We start from the raw sequence: 13,248 nt of genomic DNA on the forward strand, positions 1-13,248 counted from the left end.
ATATTCCTGCTAAAAATTAAATAAGAAACCCCTACTTATATAAATACCAGTAACACCAAAAATTAATTTTGAAATAGATTTGTCATGATTCTGCAATCTTTGCTTATGTGAATAGCACCTATGCACATGAGTAGTTCCACTGAGGAGTCAATTGTATTTGCATTTGTAATTAGTTTACGGATAACATCTCACCAAGATCTGCAAAGATGTCTTCTAAAGCTATCCTGAGTCATTTATCACGACTCACTTATTCTTATGTGAATATGCTATGAATGCAAAGCTAAACATACTGAAAGATATCATCTTGTTATTTGTTCTATTTGCAAGCTTCTGTTGATCAGTGGCAGAGAGTGGTGGCTAAAGGCTCAGTTATGGTAACACTTTGAAAGGTGCCTATGTGATTTAGGAGCCTAAATCACTTAGGAGCTTTAAAAATTTTACCCTTTGGGAACTTGTCCAGGGACTGAGAAGTATCGGGGTGACTTCACCTAGTTGTTACTCAATTTCAGCAGAGGTAACAGAATTAGAACAGTGGACTTTTTATTTAAAGTTTCTTTAAATAGTACTTTATCCTTTTCAAATAGTTGTGCTGCAGTGCCCGTATTTCATGATGTGGCAAGAAATTTTATGTCCCTTTTTAAAATTAAATTTTGTTCCCAATTACTTGCAAGCCTTACTGACGCTTTGTTTCACTTTCAGATACAGGTTGCTCCCCAGGTTCACCGCCTAACTGGTTCCAGTAACCTGTACAACATATAATTAGTAAACTGCAAATTCACACAAATATTCTCTTGCTATCCTGTGTCTCGTATCAATCTGCTTCCCTCTTATTCCTAGGTCTTCCCCCAGTACCATTCCTCTTTCACTCACAGGTCTCTACTTTGGTACTGATTTTGCCTTCCCTCCTAGAGTTTTTGCAGTTCTTTGGCTATGTTTCTCTTGGTTCCTGGTGCATGCTCCACCATCATGATAGTTGCTGGATAAGGCCTTGTTATTTCTCACTCAGACCCAGAACTGCTTTCCCAAAATAGTTGGCGTTTACCGGGTCTCTCAGTCTATTCCAGCATTAAAGTCTCTCTCACTACTTTCATGTGGGTTTTCTCCCACAGAAATGGCTTTCTGGAGGGCTCTTGCTGGGTCTCAGAAGAGCGTGATTGTGTTGCCGCACCTTTTTTCAGCCTGCGTCACTGGAACCTCACAGTCTGGAACCGGTTTTCCGTCTCGCGGTTCACCCCTTTTATTTCCATTGCCTTCGCTGCCTCTCACTTCTCACTGGGGAGATTCTTTTCTTTTTCAAATGCTGGACTTAAGGAATCTCAGTGTTGCATAGTTATTTGTGGCTTGGCTTTCTCTCCCAACCTTCAGTGCTGTTCTCTTACCAGTTCAAACTTCGAAGCTAAATCATTCTCTTTCTCTAGGTATATTACATATCACAATAAAGAAAGAGAGATCATATCTTTGCACTCATTGCTATTGCTCTTATTATTAGAAGTCCTCATCTGCTGAGGGCTATAGCTGTGCGGGGTGATCTTAGAGATACAGCTGTATACTAATAATCTCTCTAGTCTGCAAGTAGAACATTCAGAGAGATTTTATTTTATAAGCCATGGGCCTAAATCAGCTCTGCTGAAAGTAGGCATGAGTTTGTGCATCCTGACCTTCCACGGCTGCAAATGCATTAGGCAATTGTCAGTGCAATTTTTTTCCTTCTGCTGAAGTCTGATGAATTGTAACTACTTGCGCCAAGACTGAATTTGGGCCCTATATCATTGCACTGACTTTTAAGGATATTTATAGACTTTCAGGCAAAAAAACCCAAACACTTTTAAACAGTTAAGCTATTTAAAGTTTATTGATGTTTTCCACAGTACTGGAAAGACATCATTATCATAAATTATTATTTTAATGTGGTACTCTGCACCCCATATTCACCATAGTGATATGATTATGATATGATTATGACATAATGATGATGCATCTTGTACAAAATACGTCATGTGAGGGATCAATGGAAAAAGTTATGGTTTGCTGAATATGGTTATCCTATTTGTATGCATATCTCATTTTTTATATTTTTGTATCTGGAGTAATGAATATTGACTATGCATCTGTATTTCAGATGTGTTTACTCCTAGGTAAAGCCCACAGAGTAGTTTACTCCAGTCTAGCCAGTACATTGTGAAGGGACTGGCCAAGGTAATGGCTCATCCACAAATACAGTGGGCCATGGGAAAAGCTTAGCCTCGCCTGATATGCTTTCCTATGGACAATTCAGCCAAAATATGGGTAATGGCTGCCATGACTCATCAAAGCATGCAAGGGCATGTGACTAGATCGCATGCTACTGGACCTCACCTTGGTGCTTGCACTTTTCAACAAACTGTGCTGGGGGGCTCGAAACAAAGAAGCCACACGGAAGAAGCTATAAAAGGGAAAGTGACATCACCCCTGGGCCTCATTCCACCTACAACACAGTACCTGAAAACACTTATGGAACAAAGACTGAACTGGAGAAGGAGATCCCAGACAGGAAAGAAGAAAGCCTGCCTGTGTAGGAAAGCTTGGTGGACTGTTTGTACTATCTAACAGGTGAGACACTGCTTGATTCAAATCCTGTCTAGTTTATAAAGCTTAGATTGCATTTGGTTTTTTTTCCCTTAGGTAATCCGCTTTTATCTGTATGCTCACTACTTATAATCACTGAAAATCTACCTGTCTGTAGTTAATAAATGTATTTTATATTTTTTACCTAAAACTGTGTTTTGCTAGAAGTGCTTGGAGTATCTGCTCAGGAACAAAAACTGGTGCATTGTCCTCTCCACTTTGAGGGAGGGATGGACTCGATAATAAACTTATACTGGTCAGACTTTTGACCAGGGCAAGATGGTACAGCTCTGGGGTCCTAGGCTGTGGAGCTGGGAAGAAGCCTTCATGTAACTGCAGCTGTGTGTGTTCCTGCCTGTGTAAAGGTTTGTGTGAGTGCAAGGCCAGGAGCGGTCTGTAGTTTGTCACAGCAGCACAGTGTGAGAGGGCACCCAGGCTGGTGAGACAGAGAGCTCAGTGTTGCCCCAGTTCCAGGTTGCACTCCAGGGGGCCCTGTTACAATTAATAATAATTTTTATTATTATTTATATTGTGGTATCACCGACAGGCTCTAACCAGGGATCCATTATGCTAGGCACTGCATCAAAGAACAATGTAAAGACAATCCCTGCCCCAGACAGCTTGCAGTCGAGGAATGTACATGTGTTTAAGATAACTCCTTTTTCTGAATGTAGAAAATATACAAGCACAATATATTTAACAGAATGAAGGAAAACACTTTTATTCATGTCTTTGCTCTGGTTTCTGTGCTGTGTCCGTGTATATTTTACAGTAGAAACTACATCATAAATCTTTTGGAAATCTAGCATTTACTAGCAGGGCGGGATGTACAGCCAGCACATGGACATACTTGTCCTCCATCCCCATAGAAACAATACTTGCTTAGAATCAATACATCCATTTTTTTTTCTCTCTCTCAAGTGTTTTGGCAACAATATATCTGTAAGACTAAGAGCACTTATTTGAGAACTGACACTAGATGAACGTCAAGTCTACGGAAAGCAAACACAAACATTATGTTCTGTAATACACTGCAGATGTCAAATAGCTTTCGGTCTGATGTTAAATAAATGACTCTGAAATAGCTTTTATGCAGATTGGAAAACTAAATATTATTAACCTATTACTGTAAACTGTCAGAAGCTCTTTTAGCACCTTCATGCCACTGTACCTTTTTCATCATGGAACGTGATAAATTACCTGTGTGATATTTGGCAGGGAGGGGAGGAATGAACTTGTTATGTTAAGTTAACCACTAAAAGCAGTGGATCCAAACAACAGTACAAACAGAATTAAAATTCATTCACCACATGGTCTTGTTTAAAAAAGGCACTTTATTTGAAACATTCGCTCTGTTTAGTGGCACCATTTATGAGTTTAAAAAAAACCCACTGCATAATGTGGGCTATCGCATGAAACCCTCCTCTAAGCCTAGATCCTGGAAACACCCTGAGCATTTGTGTAGTTTTATTTATGTGAGTAGTCCCTGCTGAGGCCGGACACATTTCTCTTATTGGTTTCATTGGGGTCTGGATCAGGTCCCTAGTAAAACACTATTTATAGGCGCTAGATCCTAGTCCTAGAGCCAAAAACCATATGCAGCAGGGGCAGCATCACACATCTGGCTGTGCAACCAGTGTACTGCAAGGCACTGTTTGTTGCTGCTTTCTCCAGAAGCAAAATGCTCAGCGGTACTGTGGTCATTTTGGACTGTTCTCCCAAGATGCATACAAAATAAGCACTTGTCTTGCCAACCCCCGTCCTGTAACCCCAGTTTGTGGCTTGCGGTGTTTGCCTCATTGCTTGTGCACCTCTTTCAAGCATTTCCCCCCATTTTCTCCCTGCTGCATCAGAGCAGGCAAGGTGGCCCAGAGTAAAGTCCCAAAGTCTTTCAGGATAAAAAAGACTATAAAAATATAAAAATTATATTTTGAGTTACAGTGAGCTTTCAGTTATAATGAAGTTGTGCCATATAAGAGGATTTATACGTACAGAATGGAACAGCCCTGGCCATGTAGCAGTCTGCCTGTAGAAGGGATACGGCCATTGTTTATAAGCCACTCCTGCAGAGTGAAGTCCATTGACTGGAGTTCCTGGAGTTGTGTGAGGAGATACTTACTTTCCTCTTAAGAGTGCTAGAATTTTAGGGATACGGGACTGGGGACTATACTATATATACACTCTGTTCACTAAGTTGTAGGCAACTGAACAAAAACAATGCAAATATTGCTGGATCCACAAAATGTGGGAATGGAGTCATTTGTTGTAAGACTTCTATTTTAATGTATTTATTGCTATATTATTATTTATTATATTCATTATTATTATTATTTATTATTAATTTGTATTATCAGAATATGTAGGAGCCCCAATCATGGACCAGGGTCCCATTGTGCTAGGTGCTGTGCAAAAACAGTATGTTGGGAGGAAATGAGAGCTGGTCACAGCATTTTCTATTGGTTTTATTATGTTGAGTTTCCCATGCTTGCAACCTCAGGTTACAATGTAAGAAGAGAAGGGGGGACAGCCGTCCTTTCCCTACGCTCACCATCACCTTCAGTTAAATCTTTGGAATATGTTTTTATTGCAAATCATTTAAGACATGACAGCTTGATACTGTCATATGAAAATCATGGATAATTTCATGGGCTTCAAAGACTATTGTTAATATGCTGGAATTAGTCATTAGTCAGCACTCAATAAGGTTTCCAATTGCCAGGCTGTGCCAGGGTTTCCAGTCATTTTCTCTGTTTGATGCTTTGATTCCCATTTTCAGTAACTGGCACCAGTGAACTGCCACTATGAAATTTACACACTGTCAAATGGTTCTTTACTGTAGAAATGCAGAACTAGCAAGTATGTACCCAATTGAACAGAAAATAATCAAAACATAGACATAGAGCATCATTCTTTACTGTCTCCACAGTCGGCAGCTCAATATTCTCAATGGATGGCCTGTGCCGCCAAAATCTACTCTGTCGAGCTGTCTACCAGAGTCTTGATTTTCACCTACAGCTCCATCTGAAGCAAAAGGGAGACGTCCGCCACGGAGAAGAGATGCAGAAAAGAAAGATATCTACAGCCGGTATTACCTTTTCCACCTAATCTTTGAAAGGCTGGAAAGGGGATAATGAGTTTTCTCAGTAGCCCTACCCCTGCCCAACGCAAGCCTGCCTCCCAAAGTAAAGCATTTAATTGTGTGGCTGATGTATAATGTGTGGCCCACACGTAGCCCAGTGATGTCAACAGAAGGACTTCCATTGACGACGATGGGCTTTAGATCAGGCCTTAAGGCTCCTGTTCAGCATAGCACTCTTACTAAACATATGACTAACTTTAAACCCTTGAGGAGTCCCACTGCAGTCAATAGGATGATTCACATGCTTGAAACATGCTGAACCACCTGCTGAATAGGCCATACATTAGTTGAGGACTGACACGTTAGGCATAGACAGTATTGAACTGGCAGACCACCTTGTTAAATATTGCTCTTTAGCAGCTTTCAGAATAGCGCAAGATGATTCACTTGACATGTCTTTTCAGTTGCTTTATGGCAGGTCCCACCAAGTTTATGCTCAGGATTTTCTGTTTGTGTTATTTTTTCACACCATGACAGGCAAGTTCATTGCATCACTGTTTGCTAAAGCAAAGCATTAAGTTGTGCATTTGTTTAACCAAAATTAAGTTGTACACATCTCTAAATATCACATCACTCACAACCATTGATTCGATCATGTCTTTAACAGGGTAAACTACCTTGGATTTTCCAGCCTGCAGTTTGTCATTGGTTGTTTCACAAGAATAGACTCTGGTGTATGGATAAAATCAATGATCTATTTGTTAATGTCATACGCAGAAAAATTACATGGTACATTTTCCAGGATACTGTCAAAAGGAAATAGAATAGTGTTTCATAAGACTAGATTAACATGCTCAGATGGTTCAAACCAGTAATCTGTTTATCAATGTCCATTGCTATAAAGAGGAACTGGAAAAATATCCTTCCCAGGTGTTATTTTTGTTTGTAACTTCTCTACCTTCAGAAAGTTTATATCGCCCTTTAGGAGGTAAATCACACAAGACAACATGGTCTAAATGAGAACAACTACTAGCTCCAAATTAGAAAGTATATTGATAGTCTCATTTTGATTAAAGGAGTTTACGCACATAACTCAGTTAATCCCCAGGCATCAAGATAAAAGCATCCACTAAAATCTGTGGAAAGATTACCTAAAGTGACACAGCAGAAGAAAATTAAATCTTAATTGTGAGCTGGAAGTTTGCAGTACCACCAGAAAACAGCAAAACTGCTTTTTTTAAAAGGCTCTTTTGCTAGATAACATAGCCCCTGGTTATTTTTCTTGTAATTTTATAAATTAGAGTAAAAACTTCCCATTTACACTAGTAATACAGCCAGGCCTGGGGAAAATCCTGCCCTGCCCTGCTCAAGTAAAGGACATCTGTCTAAGTAAACCAGCATGTACAGAGTGACAAATTAGCAAAACAATATTAAATGCACAAGTAAACCAGCCAAGTAACTTTGTGTACAGTTGTGCTGAAAACCATTAACAAGGTTACGTCTTTACATAAGGCCCAAATCCAGCAAAACACTTTAGCATGTGCTTAACCAGTAATACTGATGGGAAGACTTATGTGCTTAACGATAATCATGTGCTTAGTGCCTTGCTTGATCAACCCAATGTGGACCTGACTCCATGGGGGTGAAATTCACAGATATTAAGGTCAGAAGGGACCATTATGATCATCTAGTCTGACCTCCTGCACAATGCAGGCCACAGAATCTCACCCACCCACTCCTGCGATAAACCTCTCACCTATGTCTGAACTATTGAAGTCCTCAAATCATGGTTTAAAGACTTCAAGGTGCAGAGAATCCTCCAGCAAGTGACCTGTGCCCCATGCTACAGAGGAAGGCAAAAAAACCCCAGGGCCTCTTCCAATCTGCCCTGGAGGAAAAGTCCTTCCCAACCCCAAATATGGCAATCAGCTGAACCCTGAGCATATGGGCAAGATTCCCCAGCCAAATACCCAAAAACGAATTCTCTGTAGTAACTCAGATCCCACCCCATCTAACATCCCATCACAGGCCATTGGGCCTATTTACCCTGAATATTTAAAGATCAATTAATTGCCAAAATCATGTTATCCCATCATACCATCTCCTCCATAAACTTATCGAGTTTAATCTTGAAGCCAGATAGGTCTTTTGCCCCCACTGCTTCCCTTGGAAGGCTATTCAAGAACTTCACTCCTCTGATGGTTAGAAACATTTGTCTAATTTCAAGTCTAAACTTCCCAAAGGCCAGTTTATATCCATTTGTTCTTGTGTCCACATTGGTACTGAGCTTAAATAATTCCTCTCCCTCTCTGATATATTTATAGAGAGCAATCATATCTCCCCTCAACCTTCTTTTGGTTAGGCTAAACAAGCCAAGCTCCTTGACAGGTTTCAGAGGAACAGCCGTGTTAGTCTGTATTCGCAAAAAGAAAAGGAGTACTTGTGGCACCTTAGAGACTAACCAATTTATTTGAGCATGAGCTTTCGTGAGCTACAGCTCACTTCATCAGATGTTTACCGTGGAAACTGCAGCAGACTTTATATACACACAGAGAATATGAAACAATACCTCCTCCCACCCCACTGTCCTGCTGGTAATAGCTTATCTAAAGTGATCAACAGGTGGGCCATTTCCAGCACAAATCCAGGTTTTCTCACCCTCCACCCCCCCACACAAATTCACTCTCCTGCTGGTGCTAGCCCATCCAAAGTGACAACTCTTTACATAGTCAAGTCGGGCTATTTCCTGCATAGATCCAGGTTTTCTCACATCCCCTCCACCCCCATACACACACAAACTCACTCTCCTGCTGCTAATAGCTCATCTAAACTGACCACTCTCCAAGTTTAAATCCAAGTTAAACCAGAACATCTGGGGGGGGGGGGTAGGAAAAAACAAGAGGAAACAGGCTACCTTGCATAATGACTTAGCCACTCCCAGTCTCTATTTAAGCCTAAATTAATAGTATCCAATTTGCAAATGAATTCCAATTCAGCAGTTTCTCGCTGGAGTCTGGATTTGAAGTTTTTTTGTTTTAAGATAGCGACCTTCATGTCTGTGATTGCGTGACCAGAGAGATTGAAGTGTTCTCCAACTGGTTTATGAATGTTATAATTCTTGACATCTGATTTGTGTCCATTTATTCTTTTACGTAGAGACTGTCCAGTTTGACCAATGTACATGGCAGAGGGGCATTGCTGGCACATGATGGCATATATCACATTGGTGGATGTGCAGGTGAACGAGCCTCTGATAGTGTGGCTGATGTTATTAGGCCCTGTGATGGTGTCCCCTGAATAGATATGTGGGCACAATTGGCAACGGGCTTTGTTGCAAGGATAAGTTCCTGGGTTAGTGGTTCTGTTGTGTGGTATGTGGTTGTTGGTGAGTATTTGCTTCAGATTGCGGGGCTGTCTGTAGGCAAGGACTGGCCTGTCTCCCAAGACTTGTGAGAGTGTTGGGTCATCCTTTAGGATAGGTTGTAGATCCTTAATAATGCGTTGGAGGGGTTTTAGTTGGGGGCTGAAGGTGACCGCTAGTGGCGTTCTGTTATTTTCTTTGTTAGGCCTGTCCTGTAGTAGGTAACTTCTGGGAACTCTTCTGGCTCTATCAATCTGTTTCTTTACTTCTGCAGGTGGGTATTGTAGTTGTAAGAAAGCTTGACAGAGATCTTGTAGGTGTTTGTCTCTGTCTGAGGGGTTGGAGCAAATGCGGTTGTATCGCAGAGCTTGGCTGTAGACGATGGATCGTGTGGTGTGGTCAGGGTGAAAGCTGGAGGCATGCAGGTAGGAATAGCGGTCAGTAGGTTTCCGGTATAGGGTGGTGTTTATGTGGCCATCGTTTATTAGCACTGTAGTGTCCAGGAAGTGGATCTCTTGTGTGGACTGGACCAGGCTGAGGTTGGTGGTGGGATGGAAATTGTTGAAATCATGGTGGAATTCCTCAAGGGCTTCTTTTCCATGGGTCCAGATGATGAAGATGTCATCAATATAGCGCAAGTAGAGTAGGGGCTTTAGGGGAAAAAGCACAAGATCAAATCCGCACAGACACACCCCTGGAACCCCGACCTGGGATATTCTATCTACTACCCAAGATCCATAAACCTGGAAATCCTGGGCGCCCCATCATCTCAGGCATTGGCACCCTGACAGCAGGATTGTCTGGCTATGTAGACTCCCTCCTCAGGCCCTACGCTACCAGCACTCCCAACTACCTTCGAGACACCACTGACTTCCTGAGGAAACTTCAATCCATCGGTGATCTTCCTGATAACACCATCCTGGCTACTATGGATGTAGAAGCCCTCTACACCAACATTCCACACAAAGATGGACTACAAGCCGTCAAGAACACTATCCCCGATAATGTCACGGCTAACCTGGTGGCTGAACTTTGTGACTTTGTCCTTACCCATAACTATTTCACATTTGGGGACAATGTATACCTTCAGATCAGCGGCACTGCTATGGGTACCCGCATGGCCCCACAGTATGCCAACATTTTTATGGCTGATTTAGAACAACGCTTCCTCAGCTCTCGTCCCCTAAAGCCCCTACTCTACTTGCGCTATATTGATGACATCTTCATCATCTGGACCCATGGAAAAGAAGCCCTTGAGGAATTCCACCATGATTTCAACAATTTCCATCCCACCACCAACCTCAGCCTGGTCCAGTCCACACAAGAGATCCACTTCCTGGACACTACAGTGCTAATAAACGATGGCCACATAAACACCACCCTATACCGGAAACCTACTGACCGCTATTCCTACCTGCATGCCTCCAGCTTTCACTCTGACCACACCACACGATCCATCGTCTACAGCCAAGCTCTGCGATACAACCGCATTTGCTCCAACCCCTCAGACAGAGACAAACACCTACAAGATCTCTGTCAAGCTTTCTTACAACTACAATACCCACCTGCAGAAGTAAAGAAACAGATTGATAGAGCCAGAAGAGTTCCCAGAAGTTACCTACTACAGGACAGGCCTAACAAAGAAAATAACAGAACGCCACTAGCCGTCACCTTCAGCCCCCAACTAAAACCCCTCCAACGCATTATTAAGGATCTACAACCTATCCTAAAGGATGACCCAACACTCTCACAAGTCTTGGGAGACAGGCCAGTCCTTGCCTACAGACAGCCCCGCAATCTGAAGCAAATACTCACCAACAACCACATACCACACAACAGAACCACTAACCCAGGAACTTATCCTTGCAACAAAGCCCGTTGCCAATTGTGCCCACATATCTATTCAGGGGACACCATCACAGGGCCTAATAACATCAGCCACACTATCAGAGGCTCGTTCACCTGCACATCCACCAATGTGATATATGCCATCATGTGCCAGCAATGCCCCTCTGCCATGTACATTGGTCAAACTGGACAGTCTCTACGTAAAAGAATAAATGGACACAAATCAGATGTCAAGAATTATAACATTCATAAACCAGTTGGAGAACACTTCAATCTCTCTGGTCACGCAATCACAGACATGAAGGTCGCTATCTTAAAACAAAAAAACTTCAAATCCAGACTCCAGCGAGAAACTGCTGAATTGGAATTCATTTGCAAATTGGATACTATTAATTTAGGCTTAAATAGAGACTGGGAGTGGCTAAGTCATTATGCAAGGTAGCCTGTTTCCTCTTGTTTTTTCCTACCCCCCCCCCCCCCCAGATGTTCTGGTTTAACTTGGATTTAAACTTGGAGAGTGGTCAGTTTAGATGAGCTATTAGCAGCAGGAGAGTGAGTTTGTGTGTGTATGGGGATGGGGGGATGTGAGAAAACCTGGATCTATGCAGGAAATAGCCCGACTTGACTATGTAAAGAGTTGTCACTTTGGATGGGCTAGCACCAGCAGGAGAGTGAATTTGTGTGGGGGGGTGGAGGGTGAGAAAACCTGGATTTGTGCTGGAAATGGCCCACCTGTTGATCACTTTAGATAAGCTATTACCAGCAGGACAGTGGGGTGGGAGGAGGTATTGTTTCATATTCTCTGTGTGTATATAAAGTCTGCTGCAGTTTCCACGGTAAACATCTGATGAAGTGAGCTGTAGCTCACGAAAGCTCATGCTCAAATAAATTGGTTAGTCTCTAAGGTGCCACAAGTACTCCTTTTCTTTTTGCAAGCTCCTTGAGTCTCCTTTCATAAGACAGGTTTTCCATTCCTCGGATCATCCTAGTAGCCCTTCTCTGTACCTGTTCCAGTTTGAATTCATCCTTCTTAAACATGGGAGACCAGAACTGCACACAGTATTCCAGATGAGGTCTCACCAATGCCCTGTACAACGGTACTAACACCTCCTTATCTCTACGGGAAATACCTCGCCTGATGCATCCCAAGACCGCATTAGCTTTTTTCATGGCCATATCACATTGGCGGCTCATAGTCATCCTGTGGTCAACCAATACTCCAACGTCCTTCTCCTCCTCCGTTACTTCTAATTGATGCGTCCCCAGCTAAAATTCTTGTTATTAATCCCTAAATGCATGACCTTACACTTCTCACTATTAAATTTTATCCTATTACCATTACTCCAGTTTACAAGGTCATCCAGATCCTCCTGTATGGTATCCCGGTTCTTCTCTAAATTGGCAATACCTCCCAGCTTTGTATCATCTGCAAACTTTATTAGCACACTCCCACTTTTTGTGCCGAGGTCAGTAATAAAAAGATTAAATAAGATTGGTCCCAAAACTGATCCCTGAGGAACTAGTAACCTCCCTCCAGCCTGACAGTTCACCTTTCAGTATGACCCCCTGTAGTCTCCCTTTTAACCAATTCCTTATCCACCTTTCAATTTTCGTATTGATCCCCATCTTTTCCAATTTAACTAATAATTCCCCATGTTGGCACCTTATCAAACGCCTTACTGAAATCTAGGTAAATTAGATCCACTGCGTTTCCTTTGTCTAAAAAATCTGTCACTTTCCCAAAGAAGGAGATCAGGTTGGTTTGGCACGATCTACCTTTTGTAAAACCATGTTGTATTTTGTCCCATTTACCATTGACCTCAATGTAACTTAACTAAACTACTTTCTCCTTCAGAATTTTTTCCAAGACTTTGCATACTACAGATGTCAAACTAACAGGTCTGTAGTTACCAGGATCACTTTTTTTTTTCCCTTTCTTAAAAATAGGAACTATGTTAGCAATTCTCCAGTCATACGGTACAACCCCTGAATTTACAGATTCATTAAAAATTCTTGCTAATGGGCTTGCAATTTCATGTGCCAATTCCTTTAATATTCTTGGGTGAAGATTATCTGGGCCCCCCGATTTAATCCCATTAAGCTGTTCGAGTTTCGCTTCTACCTCAGCTGTGGTAATATCTACCTCCATATCCTCATTCCCATTGGTCATGCTACCATTATCCCTAAGATCCTAATTAGCCTTATTAAAGATTGAGGCAAAGTATTTGTTTAGATATTGGGCCATGCCTAGATTATCCTTAACCTCCACTCCATCCTCAGCGTTTAGCGGTCCCGCTTCTTCTTTCTTTGTTTTCTTCTTATTTATATGGCTATAGAACCTTTTACTACTGGTTTT

Source organism: Caretta caretta, chromosome 5, assembly GCF_965140235.1.
Source record: "Caretta caretta isolate rCarCar2 chromosome 5, rCarCar1.hap1, whole genome shotgun sequence".
Taxonomy (NCBI): domain Eukaryota; kingdom Metazoa; phylum Chordata; order Testudines; family Cheloniidae; genus Caretta; species Caretta caretta.